General features: G+C 35.5%; 1 protein-coding gene across 2 annotated transcripts in view; it reads right to left on the reverse strand.

Annotated features, from left to right (window-relative positions):
* Positions 1-2,369: 2,369 nt before the first annotated feature.
* The window catches only part of EMCN (endomucin), a 130,028-nt gene continuing 118,897 nt past the window's right edge, over positions 2,370-13,500 (reverse strand). For both annotated transcript variants that reach the window (XM_054485818.2, XM_054485819.2), the window contains one exon: positions 2,370-2,832. The gene's annotated coding sequence lies outside the window, so the exon portion shown is untranslated. The remainder of the gene's footprint in view (positions 2,833-13,500) is intronic.

Consider the following 13,500-nt stretch of genomic DNA (forward strand, 5'->3'; position numbering starts at 1 on the left):
CAAAATAAACTTTTAAAGGTCATATTCACTTTTCTTTTCAACCTCATAAAATCTTGAATGACCACAAGTAGAGCTCAACAGAGAATAATCAGGCAAAAAATCAGGAATGTTCATTGTCGAAGGTTTGACTATGTCCTCGGTTGATACTCATAAATTTAAATATGGTAGGTAGAAAAGAAATAACACACAGATTTGTCAGCCATATGTAACAGAATAGTTCAGTTCAGCAAGGGGAATTCAGAATTCTTTCTCTGCTGGCTGAGCCTGTATGTCAGCCAACAACAGCCACTTAGTCTCAGGTGACAACAGTGCCAGTTAATTAGCTTTTGTTTATGTTTTGACTATTGATAGGCTTAAATCATATTCATATTATCACGCAAAACAAACACAGAGAAAGTCTTGCCTTTGATCTAAATACAGGCACTTCTTTGTTGCAATGATGTTTGAACTGTATATCAGAATAAAAAACTTACAGTAAGCCAGGCATAAAAAGTAGATCATCTAAATCAGATAATTAAAACATATTTTATTAATGATAATTATGGCTTGAAAACAAAATATCCTATCTCAACAGAAGTTTAAGTTGGTTTACAAAAATGCAGACCTTACCTTTGAGATTGATATAAAATGCCATGGACATCTCTGTAAACTTCTCAATCCTCCTTTGACCTTTTTGAAAGATGTAATCTTGTAGTTGTTAGATTAATGCATATTCTTTGTATGCACTTCTTGAACTAGAATAAATTTTATTCTTTTCTGACCATTAAAATTGTTCCCTCTTTCTAATTCTTGTAAACTCTTTCCTAACAATGCTTATGAAATGTAGAGAAAATGGTTTTTCTAGGATCCAAAATAACATACTACTTATAATTTAAATTGAAGGAGAGTTCATTTCTTTGCAATATGCTGTATGTAACATGGCTTTTGCTGAAGATCTCAGTAAATTATCTAGGTGTGCTGGGACTTTTCTTTCTTTCTTCTTTCTTTTTCTTCCTTTTTTTTTTTTTTTTTTTTTTGAGACAGAGTCTTGCTGTGTCACCCAGGCTGGAGTGCAATGGTGCCATCTCAGCTCACTGCAACCTCTGTCTTCTGGGTTCAAGCGATTCATGTGCCTCAGGCTCCAGAGTAGCTGGGAGTACAGGCGTGCGCCATCATACCATGCTAATTTTTGTATTTTTAGTAGATATGGGGTCTCAACATGTTGGCCAGGCTGGTCTTGAACTCAGAATTTAATTTTTCTGAAGACAAATGCTCTCCGATTGGCATGCTCCAGTCACTGTCTCACCATTTAAAGACTTCTAGATTAAAATTAAGCATGGGCACGACAGCTCCAAAGTGAAAACATACATAGTGGAGATCCCTGCCTTCTTCTCTCCTCTCTTCCTTTCCTTTCTTTCTTTTTTTTTTTTTCTATTTCCTATCCTTCTCAAAGAGACATCAGTCAGAAATATAGATATGCTTATGCTTGCTTGGTGTCCTTGATTATAAATAGTCCAAACATCAGGAAGCTAAAATCAAGGTGATTATATAACTCCTAAAGATGGAAGTTGTCAAAGTACATCACCACAAAACAAATTTTAAAAGGCTATTTTAAATACAAGATTCCATCTTCACTAAACTGCCCCTTAGATCACTAAGATAATTTAGCATCAAAATCAGTTTAGATAATCATACATTAAAAAGCTGCCACCGGCAGCTTATTAGTTCCAAAGCTTCCCAAAAAACCTCAACCAACTTGACACTTTGATCTCACGTGTCAAAAAAGTGGTCAAGGTTGATCAGTTAGCTTTTAACAGAAGAATTTGCTCCTGATGGAGTGGCAGCTATAATCATATGGTATTTTTAGAACAGTGATACGATGAAAAATAATATCATAATTACGTATTTATAAAGTGTTGATTTTCTACAAACCAGAGGTTTAGCAATGATTGCTAGAACAAATAATTGCATTTCTAAAAGAAATAAAAAATGCATGGAGATAATATCAATCAAATGAGTTAATGAAAAATCATGATCCTATTATCTTAATGAATGCAGTATACTGTTATAAATGCCCTTACACTTACATCTTCATCACATGGTATGAATGACAAATAGAAAGACCAAAGAACTGATAAATTACTGTCCCCCTAACAGAGTCTGATATGTGAATCCTATGTCCCTTTCTCACTTACTACAGATGCCTTTCATTAGTGAGTTCATATATTCTAATAATCCATCCAAAAATATTCATAATTATGGGAAGACAAAAATATTGCCATTTTCACAGTCATGTTATAGTATTTTTAGCGTATTGAGTACAGTAGTTATTTATTAAAAGTAACACGAAAACAGGAATAAAATACTTATATGTACAAAGTAGCATGGTATGATTTCTACCTAATATTTAATAATACACATGCAAATTTTCCCTGCATTAACATAGTGGTAAACAATAAATACTAACAGTAGGTAATATAAGAACACCGAGAAAAGTAGGAAAGTCTTCATGGATAAAAATTCTTGGCCCGGAAAACTTTAAACATTAAGGAAAGGCGTGCCTATCAGGGAGCCCACCTCTTGGGCTGTCAGATTCACTGCTCACAAATTCCCCTCCTAAAATTCCTTTTCCTAGGAACGCTCCTATAAATGGAGTAATGGAATTTTTAAATGTGAGAGGACAGGAGAGCCCTGGGGTTCTTTCTGATTCCATCAAATTATTGCATGTCAGCTGGACATCACTTTACTGGGACAGATGACTGGTACAGGCCAGCAGCAGGTATGAAAGTTGGGATTGATTCTGCAGGACTTTCTCCTTTTCCACCCTTGGTGCATAGAAGCTGAAGATTAAGCCTGTGAGCAACAACAACAACAACAAAGTTCAGATTCCAAGAAAGCGAAGAAAAAATAGAGATGCTGGGGGAGTCCATTTCTTAGTGAGAAATGGTTGTCACTAGCTCCATTTTTTCCACCTAGTAGAATCACTTGACTGTCCCTCAAGCACTTCAAACTTGACATATCTGAAAAGAAAAGCACATTTTCTTTTCCAAATCTGTTCCCCTCACTTCACAATCTCAGTCTTTGGTATTTCCTCCATGATGCATTCAGGCATCCAGGCTGGAAGTGTGGGTATTGTCTATAGTCCTATTCTTCCTCATTCCCCATTGGCCACATCCAATCAATCACCACATTATGAAATTTTTAACCTCCAGACATTTTTCTCTATTCTATTCTGCCTCTTCATCTTCCTCCATACTGCGGCTCCCTAGCTTAAGCCTTTCTCTTTTTCCGGTGGAATACTGCAATAGCCTCTGACTTCTCTGCTTCTGGTCTTGCTCTTCTTGAATGAGTCTTCCACATTAAACATACACTGGTGTATATCAAGCACAAATCTCATATTCCTCTTCTGATTAAAGTCCTTAACTGTACCCTATCACTAATGGGATACAGTTCAAGATCTGTTGCTTGGGGTGACAATGTGAGTAATTAAGAAACTTATGGGCAACTTTAAAGCTTTGCTGCTGTCTACTCATCAGGGAGAAGAATGAATAGGCATCAGAAGAAAGAATGAATGAATACCATTTGCCACTTCTTCATAGGAAAGGTAGCCAAGCCTTTGGTTTAGTATTTTGCATTTTTCTCTGCAGTGTAGGAACAACTTTCAGTATTGGTCTATAAAAGAGCAAGAGATGGAGACTTCTGTGTCCCAAGTAGGAAAAGGGCAGTGGCCCAAACTGGCAGAGATTAGGTGGTGTTGTGTTGCTGACGGCAGTGTTGGTGGTTTGCTAGGTTCTGGGGAGAGCATGATATGGTGTGTGTGGTGAGGTGTGGGGAGTGGTACTAGTGGCGGAGACCTGTAACCAACTCTTTCCTGGTTTGGTTGGTGAAGGCAAGTCCTTTGATAGGGATGGCCAAACTGTTGCTTTACATGGGGGAAACAGGACATTGGCTGCCATGGCCTGTGGGTAGCAGCTACAGGTATCCATGTCAAGCCTTAGGATAAGGAAAGGATTGTCGAAAAGGATATCCATGACTTCTTCCCAGAGCATCTGTGGCTGCTAGGCGGTCGAGCACATGCCAGAGCATGGTGTAGCTTAAGTACCATGATTAGAAGGATGATTGCAGACAAGGCCTCTCCTTCAATTATTGAACTAGCTTTTTGGGCATATTTTATATCCAAGGTCAAGTGAGGGGTTCCTCAAAATGATAAATGACTTATTTTTTTATTTTTATCTTCTTTTTTTTAAACTTTTAGGTTCATGGGTATATGTATACAGGTTTGTTATATAGGTAAACTGCATGTCATGGGTTTTTTTGTACAGATTATTTTACCCATGTAGTAAGCATAGTATTTTTTCAATCCTTACTCTCCTCCCACCCTCTACCCTCAAGAAGTCCCTGGTGTCTGTTGTTCCCTTCTTTGTGGATAAAGGACTTTTGATGTCATTAGTGAATGAAGAAAGTTAGTACTTCATTCTAGCCTCATACAGTCTTTCGTGATTTACCTTGGGAAACAAGGCTTCCTGTGATCTAGTACCCTCTACTACTTGAGCCTTGTTTCCCAGCAGAGGTCAACGCTTCTCAAGCTGTTTATAGTGAAGGACAATGTTGGTTTCTAACAATATCTAATCAGCTACAAACAGACATTTTAAAAAATATACAATAACATGAATGTTGCAGCTGTATCAGATTGCTATAACAATTTTTAAACTTTTATGATTTCTTTCATATGCCATTCAGTTTCACAATTCTTTTCCTATTTGTACATGCTATTCTCTGTGCCTGGAAAATCTTTCCTCTCTTCACCTAGGCCACGGTTTTTTTTTTTTTCTCATTCTGTAAGTTTTAGCTCAAATACCATCTCTAAGAAATTTGCCATTAAACTTCACGGTATCATGTCTGTCTTTACATAACACTATGTTATCATTTACCATATTATACTAAAATTATTTTTCTTATGTGTGTGTCTTTCCACTTCTATAAGCTCCTTGAGAACTGCAACCATGACAAGCCCTTTTTATATCTGGGCTAGTACTTGACAAGGATTAAGGTCTGTCACTTTTTGTTCAACTGAGCCATACTCCTCCATAGATGAGTTTTCAAGTGAAGTCAAGAATTTGTAGCATAGTTCAACTGGTAAACATCTGAATTTGTCCTAATAGGATAATGCTCATGATTGATACTGTTTCAATTATTTTCTCAAAGATCAGCAACCTAAATAAGAACAAACTCTAGTTTCATCAACATGCATTTCACATTGACAATCTTTCTCAAAGAATAAATCTTGCTTCATTAATGATTCTTTACATCCATACCAGTATCAGTCTTTGCTTTTTTTTTTTTTTTACAACATTATAATCCCTCTAAAATTAGTGTGTTGGCTTCAATAATAATGGTACAGGACTGAATAGTCACTGAATCTCTCACAACCTAGATTTTCATATATTTGTGGTTTTTATAATGAATAAATGTCTATTTTATAATAAGATTTCACAATAGTTTTCTTTAACACTACTGACAGCAATTTATAAACAATCAGAATGGCCATAGGAGAAAAGATCATTTTGTCTTGGTTTTATAGATGTGGAACCCAGTGTAGAGCATTATTAAGAAATTCATTCAGGATTATAGAGTACGATCATAATATACAGTTGGCCTTCCATATCTGTGTGTTCTATGTCCACAGATTCAACCAGCTGTGAATTAAAAATATTCAAAAACAGTAAAAATGAACAATGCATTAATACAAAATTATACAAATTAAAATATAGTATAACAACTATTTATATAGCATTTACCTTGTATTAGGTAGTACAAGTAATCTAGAGATAGTTTAAAGTACTACATGAGAGAATTCTTGTAGGTTATATGCAAATACTATGCAGTTTTATTTACATCAGGGACTTGAGCAACCACAGATTTTGGTATCTCCAGGCCTTTTGAAATCAATCTTCCACCTCCATGAATACAGAAAGGCAACTGTAAATATCCTTTATTTATGATGTTTTCCTTTTAGCTTGTGTTATTTCATTTTAAAATGAAAGAAAAATAATTGAAAAACATGTTAAGCTCTTCTGGAAGTTCACAAAGCTACTCTTAGATTATCAGGGCACCATTTAGAAAATTACAGAAGTACCAGGGAATTGTATCTTGGAGAAAAATGGAAATAACTAACAATCCACATTGCTGAGGGTCTGTGGGAACAGACTTTCATCCAAGCTACCAGACTTTCTAACACCACAGTTCTTCACTGGTCTGAAACCCCCTTCACTCTTCAGCCTTCCAAGGTGTCTTGGAACAGAAGGAAGTTGAGACCTACTGGTGAGGGAGCAGCCAGGTAGCAGCAGATTCCTCCTTGACAACAGTGCAGAGTTGGTCATAGAACAGTTAAATGGCTATCTGTTCAATTCTAAAATTGTTATTTTTCCCTTTTAATTTTATAACTTAGACAGGCTTTCATGCTATTAAAAATTATTTCGAGAACTATTTTTACTCATTATATAGAGTCATTGTGTAAAGTATAATTTATTTTATAATTTCCATATCATTAAACATTAAGCTTCTACATATTTGCTACCCCTCTTGTATATGATTTCATGCTCCCATGAGGCAAAGCTTTGCAGAAGGCAAGGTTTATAGCTCATAAATGTTTCAAAATTCCTGTCTGCCCTGCCGAATCACATTAAACATAATACTGTGCACAAAATAGATGATCAATATATGAAGCAACAAGCATAACATATATCTAAAATCTTGTTTTGATATGGAAATTTTTAACATAGGTGATTATTTCTGTATTACTGTTTGCTGTTGCATGAGGGTTCAAGGCTTTTTAACTTCTTTCCCGAAATCTTCTAGGTTTGATGAATTCATTTCTATATATTCTGAATCTCCAAGCTGATATCTAATTTCACGTTGACAACCTAGACAGTAGTTACTCTTTGGTTATTAAATTCAAAGTACAGTGATAGAAATATCTTAAAGAAAAAAGTGAGACAGACAATAGAATTGAACAGATGTCAAACTTGTTTCTTCCCATTACTTTCTGATCTTTACTCTTCAGAACATCATTATATAATTCCAAAATTACAAAGAGGAGCAATAAAAGTTATTTAGCTTTTCAAATCAAAAGCCTTGCAATCTGAGGCTAGGAATATTTTTTAAAGTACAAAAATGTAATGGAATGGGAGTTGAACAAAAATTATTTTTATTAAGCTGGTTTAAAGATCAACACTATTTCTTGCCTTCTATACACCTTTTCTTTCTTTCTTTTTTCTTTTTTTTTTCCAACTTCAGAAGACTTGCTTTTTCCAAGTTGGACAGTTAGTTACTAATATTTGAGCATTTTGGTAATTTAAAAAACAGCCCTTTACTAGCCACTGGGTTGCAAAGCAACCATAGCAAGTAGGAAGGAAGGTTTCCATATATCAGCTAGGGCTGGACAACGTATCTCATCCTCGGCTTCTCAAACTTTGCACCTGAAAGTGTCCATTGCATAGGATGGACCAACTTCCAGATTCCTTTTTTTTCCTTTAAAACTTTTATTTTAGTTTCAAGGGGTACATCTGGAGGTTGGTTACATGGGCAATTGCATGTCATAGGGGTTTGGCGTTCAGACAATTTTATCATCCAGGTAATTGGCATAATACCAAATAGGTAGTGTCTCAATACTCATTCTCTGGTGTCTCTTGTTCCCTGCTTTGTGCCTTCAGTGCTTGGCACCCCCTTAGAAATGAGAAGATAAAGTATTCGGTTTTCTGCTCTTTGGTAACTTCACTTAGAATAATGGACTCCAGGTTCATCCATGTTGTTGCAAAAATAACAATCTGGCTTTCTTATATGGCTGTATAGTATTCCACAGTGTATGAGTACCACATTTTCTTTATCTAGTCCACCACTGATGGGCATCTAGATTCATTCCATGTCTCTCTTATTGTAAATAGTGTTGTGATGAACATACATGTCATGTGATTTGGTAGTAAAACAATTTGTATTTCTTTGGTCTATATCTAGTAATGGGACTGCTGCGTTGAATGGTAGTTCTATTTTAAGTTCTTTGAGAAATCTCCAGGCTGTTTCCACAGTGATTGAACTAATTTACATTCTCACCTGCAGTGTATAAGCATTCCCTTTTCTCTACAACCTGGCCAGCATCTGTGACTTCTTGACTTTTTAATGGTCGCCATTCTGACTGATATGAGATGGCATCTCATTATGGTTTTGATTTGCATTTCCCACATGATTAGTGATATTAGGCACTTTTGCATATGCTTGTTGGCCCTGTGTATGTCTTCTTTTGAGAAGTGTGCATTCATGTCCTTTGCCCATTTTTTAATGGGGTTGTTTTTTACTCTTTCAATTGTTTAACTTCCTTATAGATTCTGGATATTATACCTTTATTGGATGCATAGTTCGTGAATATTTTCTCCCATTTTGTAAGTCATCTGTTTACTCTGTTGATAGTTTCTTAGGCTGTGCAGAAGCTCTTTCGTTTAGCTAGGTCTTGTTAGTTTTTGTTTTTGTTGAAATTGCTTTTGGAGTCTTCGTCATGAAGACTAATGCTCAGAATGGTATTTCCTAGGTATTCTTCTAGGGATTTTATAGTTTTTGTTTTACATTCAAGTCTTTAATCCATCTTAGTTGATTTTTGTACATGATAAAAGGTAAGGATCCAGTTGTAATCTTCTGCCTATGGCTAGCCATTTATCCCAGCACTATTCCTTGAATAGAAAGTCCTTTCCCCATTGCTTGTTATTGTCAGCTTTGTTGAAGATGAGATGGTTATACGTGTGTGTCATTATTTCAGAGTTCTCTAACTTGTTTCATTGATCTATGTGTCTTTTTTTGTACTGGTATCATACTGTACTAGTTACTGTAGACTTGTTGTATCATTTGTCATACTGTATTAGTTACTGTAGCCTTGTAGTATCATTTGAAGTTGTATGTGTGTGGCATTATTTCAGGGTTCTCTAACTTGTTTCATTGATCTATGTGTCTGTTTTTGTACCAGTATCATACTGTACTAGTTAATGTAGCCTTGTAGTATCATTTGTCATATTGTATTAGTTACTGTAGCCTTGTAGTATCATTTGAAGTTGTATGTGTGTGGCATTATTTCAGGGTTCTCTAACTTGTTTCATTGATCTATGTGTGTGTTTTTGTACCAGTATCATACTGTACTAGTTACTGTAGCCTTGTAGTATCCTTTGTCATACTGTACTAGTTACTGTAGCCTTGTAGTATCCTTTGTCATACTGTACTAGTTACTGTAGCCTTGTAGTATCCTTTGTCATACTGTACTAGTTACTGTAGCCTTGTAGTATCATTTGAAGTTGTATGTGTGTGGCATTATTTCAGGGTTCTCTAACGTGTTTCATTGATCTATGTGTCTGTTTTTGTACCAGTATCATACTGTACTAGTTACTGTAGCCTTGTAGTATCATTTGTCATACTGTACTAGTTATTGTAGCCTTGTAGTATCCTTTGTCATACTGTACTAGTTACTGTAGCCTTGTAGTATCATTTGAAGTTGTATGTGTGTGGCATTATTTCAGGGTTCTCTAACTTGTTTCATTGATCTATGTGTCTGTTTTTGTACCAGTATCATACTGTACTAGTTACTGTAGCCTTGTAGTATCATTTGTCATACTGTACTAGTTACTGTAGCCTTGTAGTATCATTTGTCATACTGTACTAGTTATTGTAGCCTTGTAGTATCATTTGAAGTTAGGTAATGTAATGCCCCCAGCTTTGTTCTTTTGCTTAGCATTGCTTTAGCTATTTGGGCTCTCTTTTGGATCCAAATGAATTTCAGAATAGCTTTTTTCTAATTCTGTGAAAAATGTCACTGGTAGTTTGATAGAGACTAACATTGATTCTGTAGATTGCTTTGAAGAGTATGGCCTTTTTTAACAATATTGATTCTTCCGATCCATGAGCACAGAATATTTTTCCATTGATTCATGTCATTTCTGATTTCTTTTGACAGTGTTTTGTACTTCTCATTATAGAGATCTTTTGCCTTCCTGGTTAACTATATTCCTAGGTATTCTATTCTTTTTGTGGCTCCTGTGAATCAGATTGCATTCTTGATTTGTCTCTCAGCTTGGATGTTGTTGGTGTATAGAAATGCTACTGAATTTGGTACATTGATTTTGTATCCCAAAACTTTGCTGAAGTTGTTTATCAGAGCTGGAAGCCTTTGGGAAGAGACTATGGGGTTTTCTAGGTATAGAATCATATAATCTATGAAGACAGGTAGTTTGACTTCTCTTCCTATTTTAATGCCTTTTATTTCTTCTCTTGCCTGACTGCTCTGGCTATGACTCCCAATATCATATGAATATGAGTCCTGAGATTGGGCATCCATGTTTTGTTACAGTTTTCCCAGGAACGCTTCCACATGCTTTTTCCCATTCAGTCTGATGTTGGTTGTGGGTTTGTCATAGAAGAATCTTATCATTTTGAGGTATATTTCTTCAATGCCTAGATTGTTGAGGGTTTTTAACATGAAAAGATGTTAAATTTTATCACAAGCCTTTTCTGACTGCATTTATTAAGATGATCACGCAATTTTTGTTTTGAGGTCTGTTTATGTAATGAATTGCATTTATTGATTTATGTATGTTGAATCAACCTTGCATCTCAGGGATGAAGCTTTCTTGACCATGGTGGATTAGCTTTATGACATGCTTCTGGGTTCAGTTTACTAGTATTTTGTTGAGAACTTTTGTATCTATGTTCATCAGAGATATTGACCTGAAGTTTTCTTGGTTCATTGTGTTTCTGCAGGTTTCATGATATCAGTGTGATGTTAGCCACACAGAAAGAGTTAGGGAGGAGTTTCTTCTCATTTTTTTGGAATTGATTCAGTAGGATTGGTACCAGATCTTCTTTATACACCTGGTAGAATTCAGCTGTGCATCTGTCTGGTCCAGGGCTTTTTCTGGTTGGTAGGTTTTTTTTATTACTGATTCAATTTTGGAATGCATTATTGGTCTGTTCAGGGTTTCAATTTATTCCTGGTTCAATCTTGGGAGGTTGTATTTTTCCAAGAATTTATCTATTTCTTTTAGGTTTTCTGGTTTGGGTACATAAAGATGTTTGTAATAGTCTCTGGATTTTTTGTTTGTTTGTTTGTTTGTTTTTGTATTTCTGTGGGGTCAGTGGTAATCTCCACTATCATTTCTGGTAGTGTTTATTTGGATCTTCTCTCTTTTTTCTTTTTTAGTCTAGCTAAAAGTCTATCAGTCTTATTTATTCTTCCAAAAGGCAAACTTTTGGATTTGTTGATCTTTTGCATAGTTTTTATCATCTCCATGTCATTCAATTTATCTCTGATTTTGGTTATTTTTCTTTTGCTAGCTGTGGGATTAGTTTGTTCTTATTTGTTTAGTTCCTCTAGGTGTGATGTTAGACTGTCAATTTGAGATCTTTCTAATTGTTTGATGTGGGCATTTAGTGCTATTAACATTTGTCTTAACACTGTTGAAGCTGTATCTCAGGGATTCTGGTATGTGGTATCTTTGCTTTCATTAGTTTTAAAGAATTTCATAATTTCTGCTTTAATTTCATTGTTTACACAAAACTCATTCAGGAGCAGATTATTTAATATCCATTTAATTGTAGGGTTTTAAAAAATCTTCTTGGTATTGATTTCTATTCTTATTGCCCTGTGGTCTGAGAATGTGGCTGGTATGATTTTGGCTTTTTTGAAATTATTGAGAATTGGTTTCTGGCTGAGCATGTAGTCAATTTTAGAGTATGTGTCATGCATGGATGAGAAGGATTTATATTCTGCTTTTGTTGAGTGGACTTTTCTGTAGATGCATGTTAGTTCTGTTTTGTCAATTGTCAAATGTAGGTCCCAAACTTCTTTGTTAGTAATCTGTCTTGATTATCTCTCCAATATCATCAGTGGAGTGTTGAAATCTAGTATTATTGTGTGGTTACCTATGTCTCTTTGTAAGACTAAAAGAATTTGTTTTATAAATCTAGGTGCTCTAGTGTTGGGTGCATATATTTAGGATAGTTAAGTCTTTTTGTTAAGTTGAACCCCTTATCACTGCCTTTCTTTGTCCTTTTTGATCATTTTTGGTTTAAAGTCTGTTTTGTCTGAAATAAGAATAGCAACCCCTGCACTTTTTTGTTTGTTTGTTTTCTATTTGCTTGATAAATCTTTCTCCATCCCTTTACTCTGAGCTTATAGGTGTCCTTGAATGTGAGATGGGTCTCTTAAAGACAGCATACACTTGGGTCTTTCTTCTTTATCCAATTTGCCACTTTATGCCTTTTAAGTGGAGTGTTTATCCCACTACCATTCAAGGTTAATATTAGTATGTGTGGTTTTGATCCTGTCATTCTATTGTTACCTGGTGTTATGTAGACACGATCGTGTTTTTGCTTTATAGCGTCAATGGTGTATGAACTTTAGTGTGTTTTTGTAGTAGCCAGTAATGGTCTTTCATTTCCATATTCAGCACTCCCTATGAACCTCTTGAAAAGCAGGTCTGGTGGTAATGAATTCCCTTAGTATTTGCTTGTCTGAAAAGGATTTTATTTCTCCTTTGCTTATGGGGTCTGGTTTGGCTGGATATGAAATTCTTTGTTGGAATTTCTTTTCTTTAAGGATGCTGGATATAGGCCCCCAGTCTCTTCTGGCTTGTAGAGTTTTGGCTGAAAGGTCCAGTGTTAGCCACTGCTGGGGTTCCCTTTGTAGGTGACCGGCCCATTCTCCCTAGCTACCTTTAATAGTTTTCTTTTCACATTGACCTTGGAGGATCTGATGACTATGTGTCTTGGAGATGGTTGTATTATATAGTATCTTGCTGGGGTTCTCTGAATTTCCTGAATTTGAATATCAACCTCTCTTGCTAAGTTGGGGACATTTTCATGGACAATATCCTCAAACATGTTTTCCAAATTGTTTGCTTTCTTTCCCTGTCTTTCAGGGATGACAATGAGTCATAAGTTTTGTATTTTTCATAATCTCATGTTTCTTGGAGATTTGTTCATTTTCGAAAATTCTATTTTCTTTATTTTTATCTGACTATATTAATGTGAAGAACTAGTCTTTGAGTTCTGAGATTCTTTCCTTGACTTGGTCTATTCTGCTGTTAATACTTCCAATGTGTTATGAAATTCTTGTGGTGAGTTTTTCAGCTCTATCAGATCAGTTTTGTTCTTTCTTAAAATGGCTATTTCATCTTTCATTCCTTGTATGGTTTTGTTGAATTGCTTAGATTCCTTGGAATGGGTTTCAATCTTCTTATTCTCAATGATCTTCATTGCCATCCACATTCTGAATTCTATTTCTGTAATTTCATCCATTTTATTCTGGTTAAGAATCACTGCAGAGCAGCTAGTTCAGTCATTTGGACGTGAGGAGGCAATCTGGCTTTTACAGTTTCAGGAGTTCTTGAGCTGGTTTTTTCTCACCTATATGGGCTGATGTTTCTTTAATTGTAGTGTAATTTGAGTATAGTCAGTTGGTTTCATTTCTGTATGTTTTCAGAGGGCTGA

The sequence above is a fragment of the Pongo pygmaeus genome, chromosome 3 (assembly GCF_028885625.2).
Source record: "Pongo pygmaeus isolate AG05252 chromosome 3, NHGRI_mPonPyg2-v2.0_pri, whole genome shotgun sequence".
NCBI lineage: Eukaryota > Metazoa > Chordata > Mammalia > Primates > Hominidae > Pongo > Pongo pygmaeus.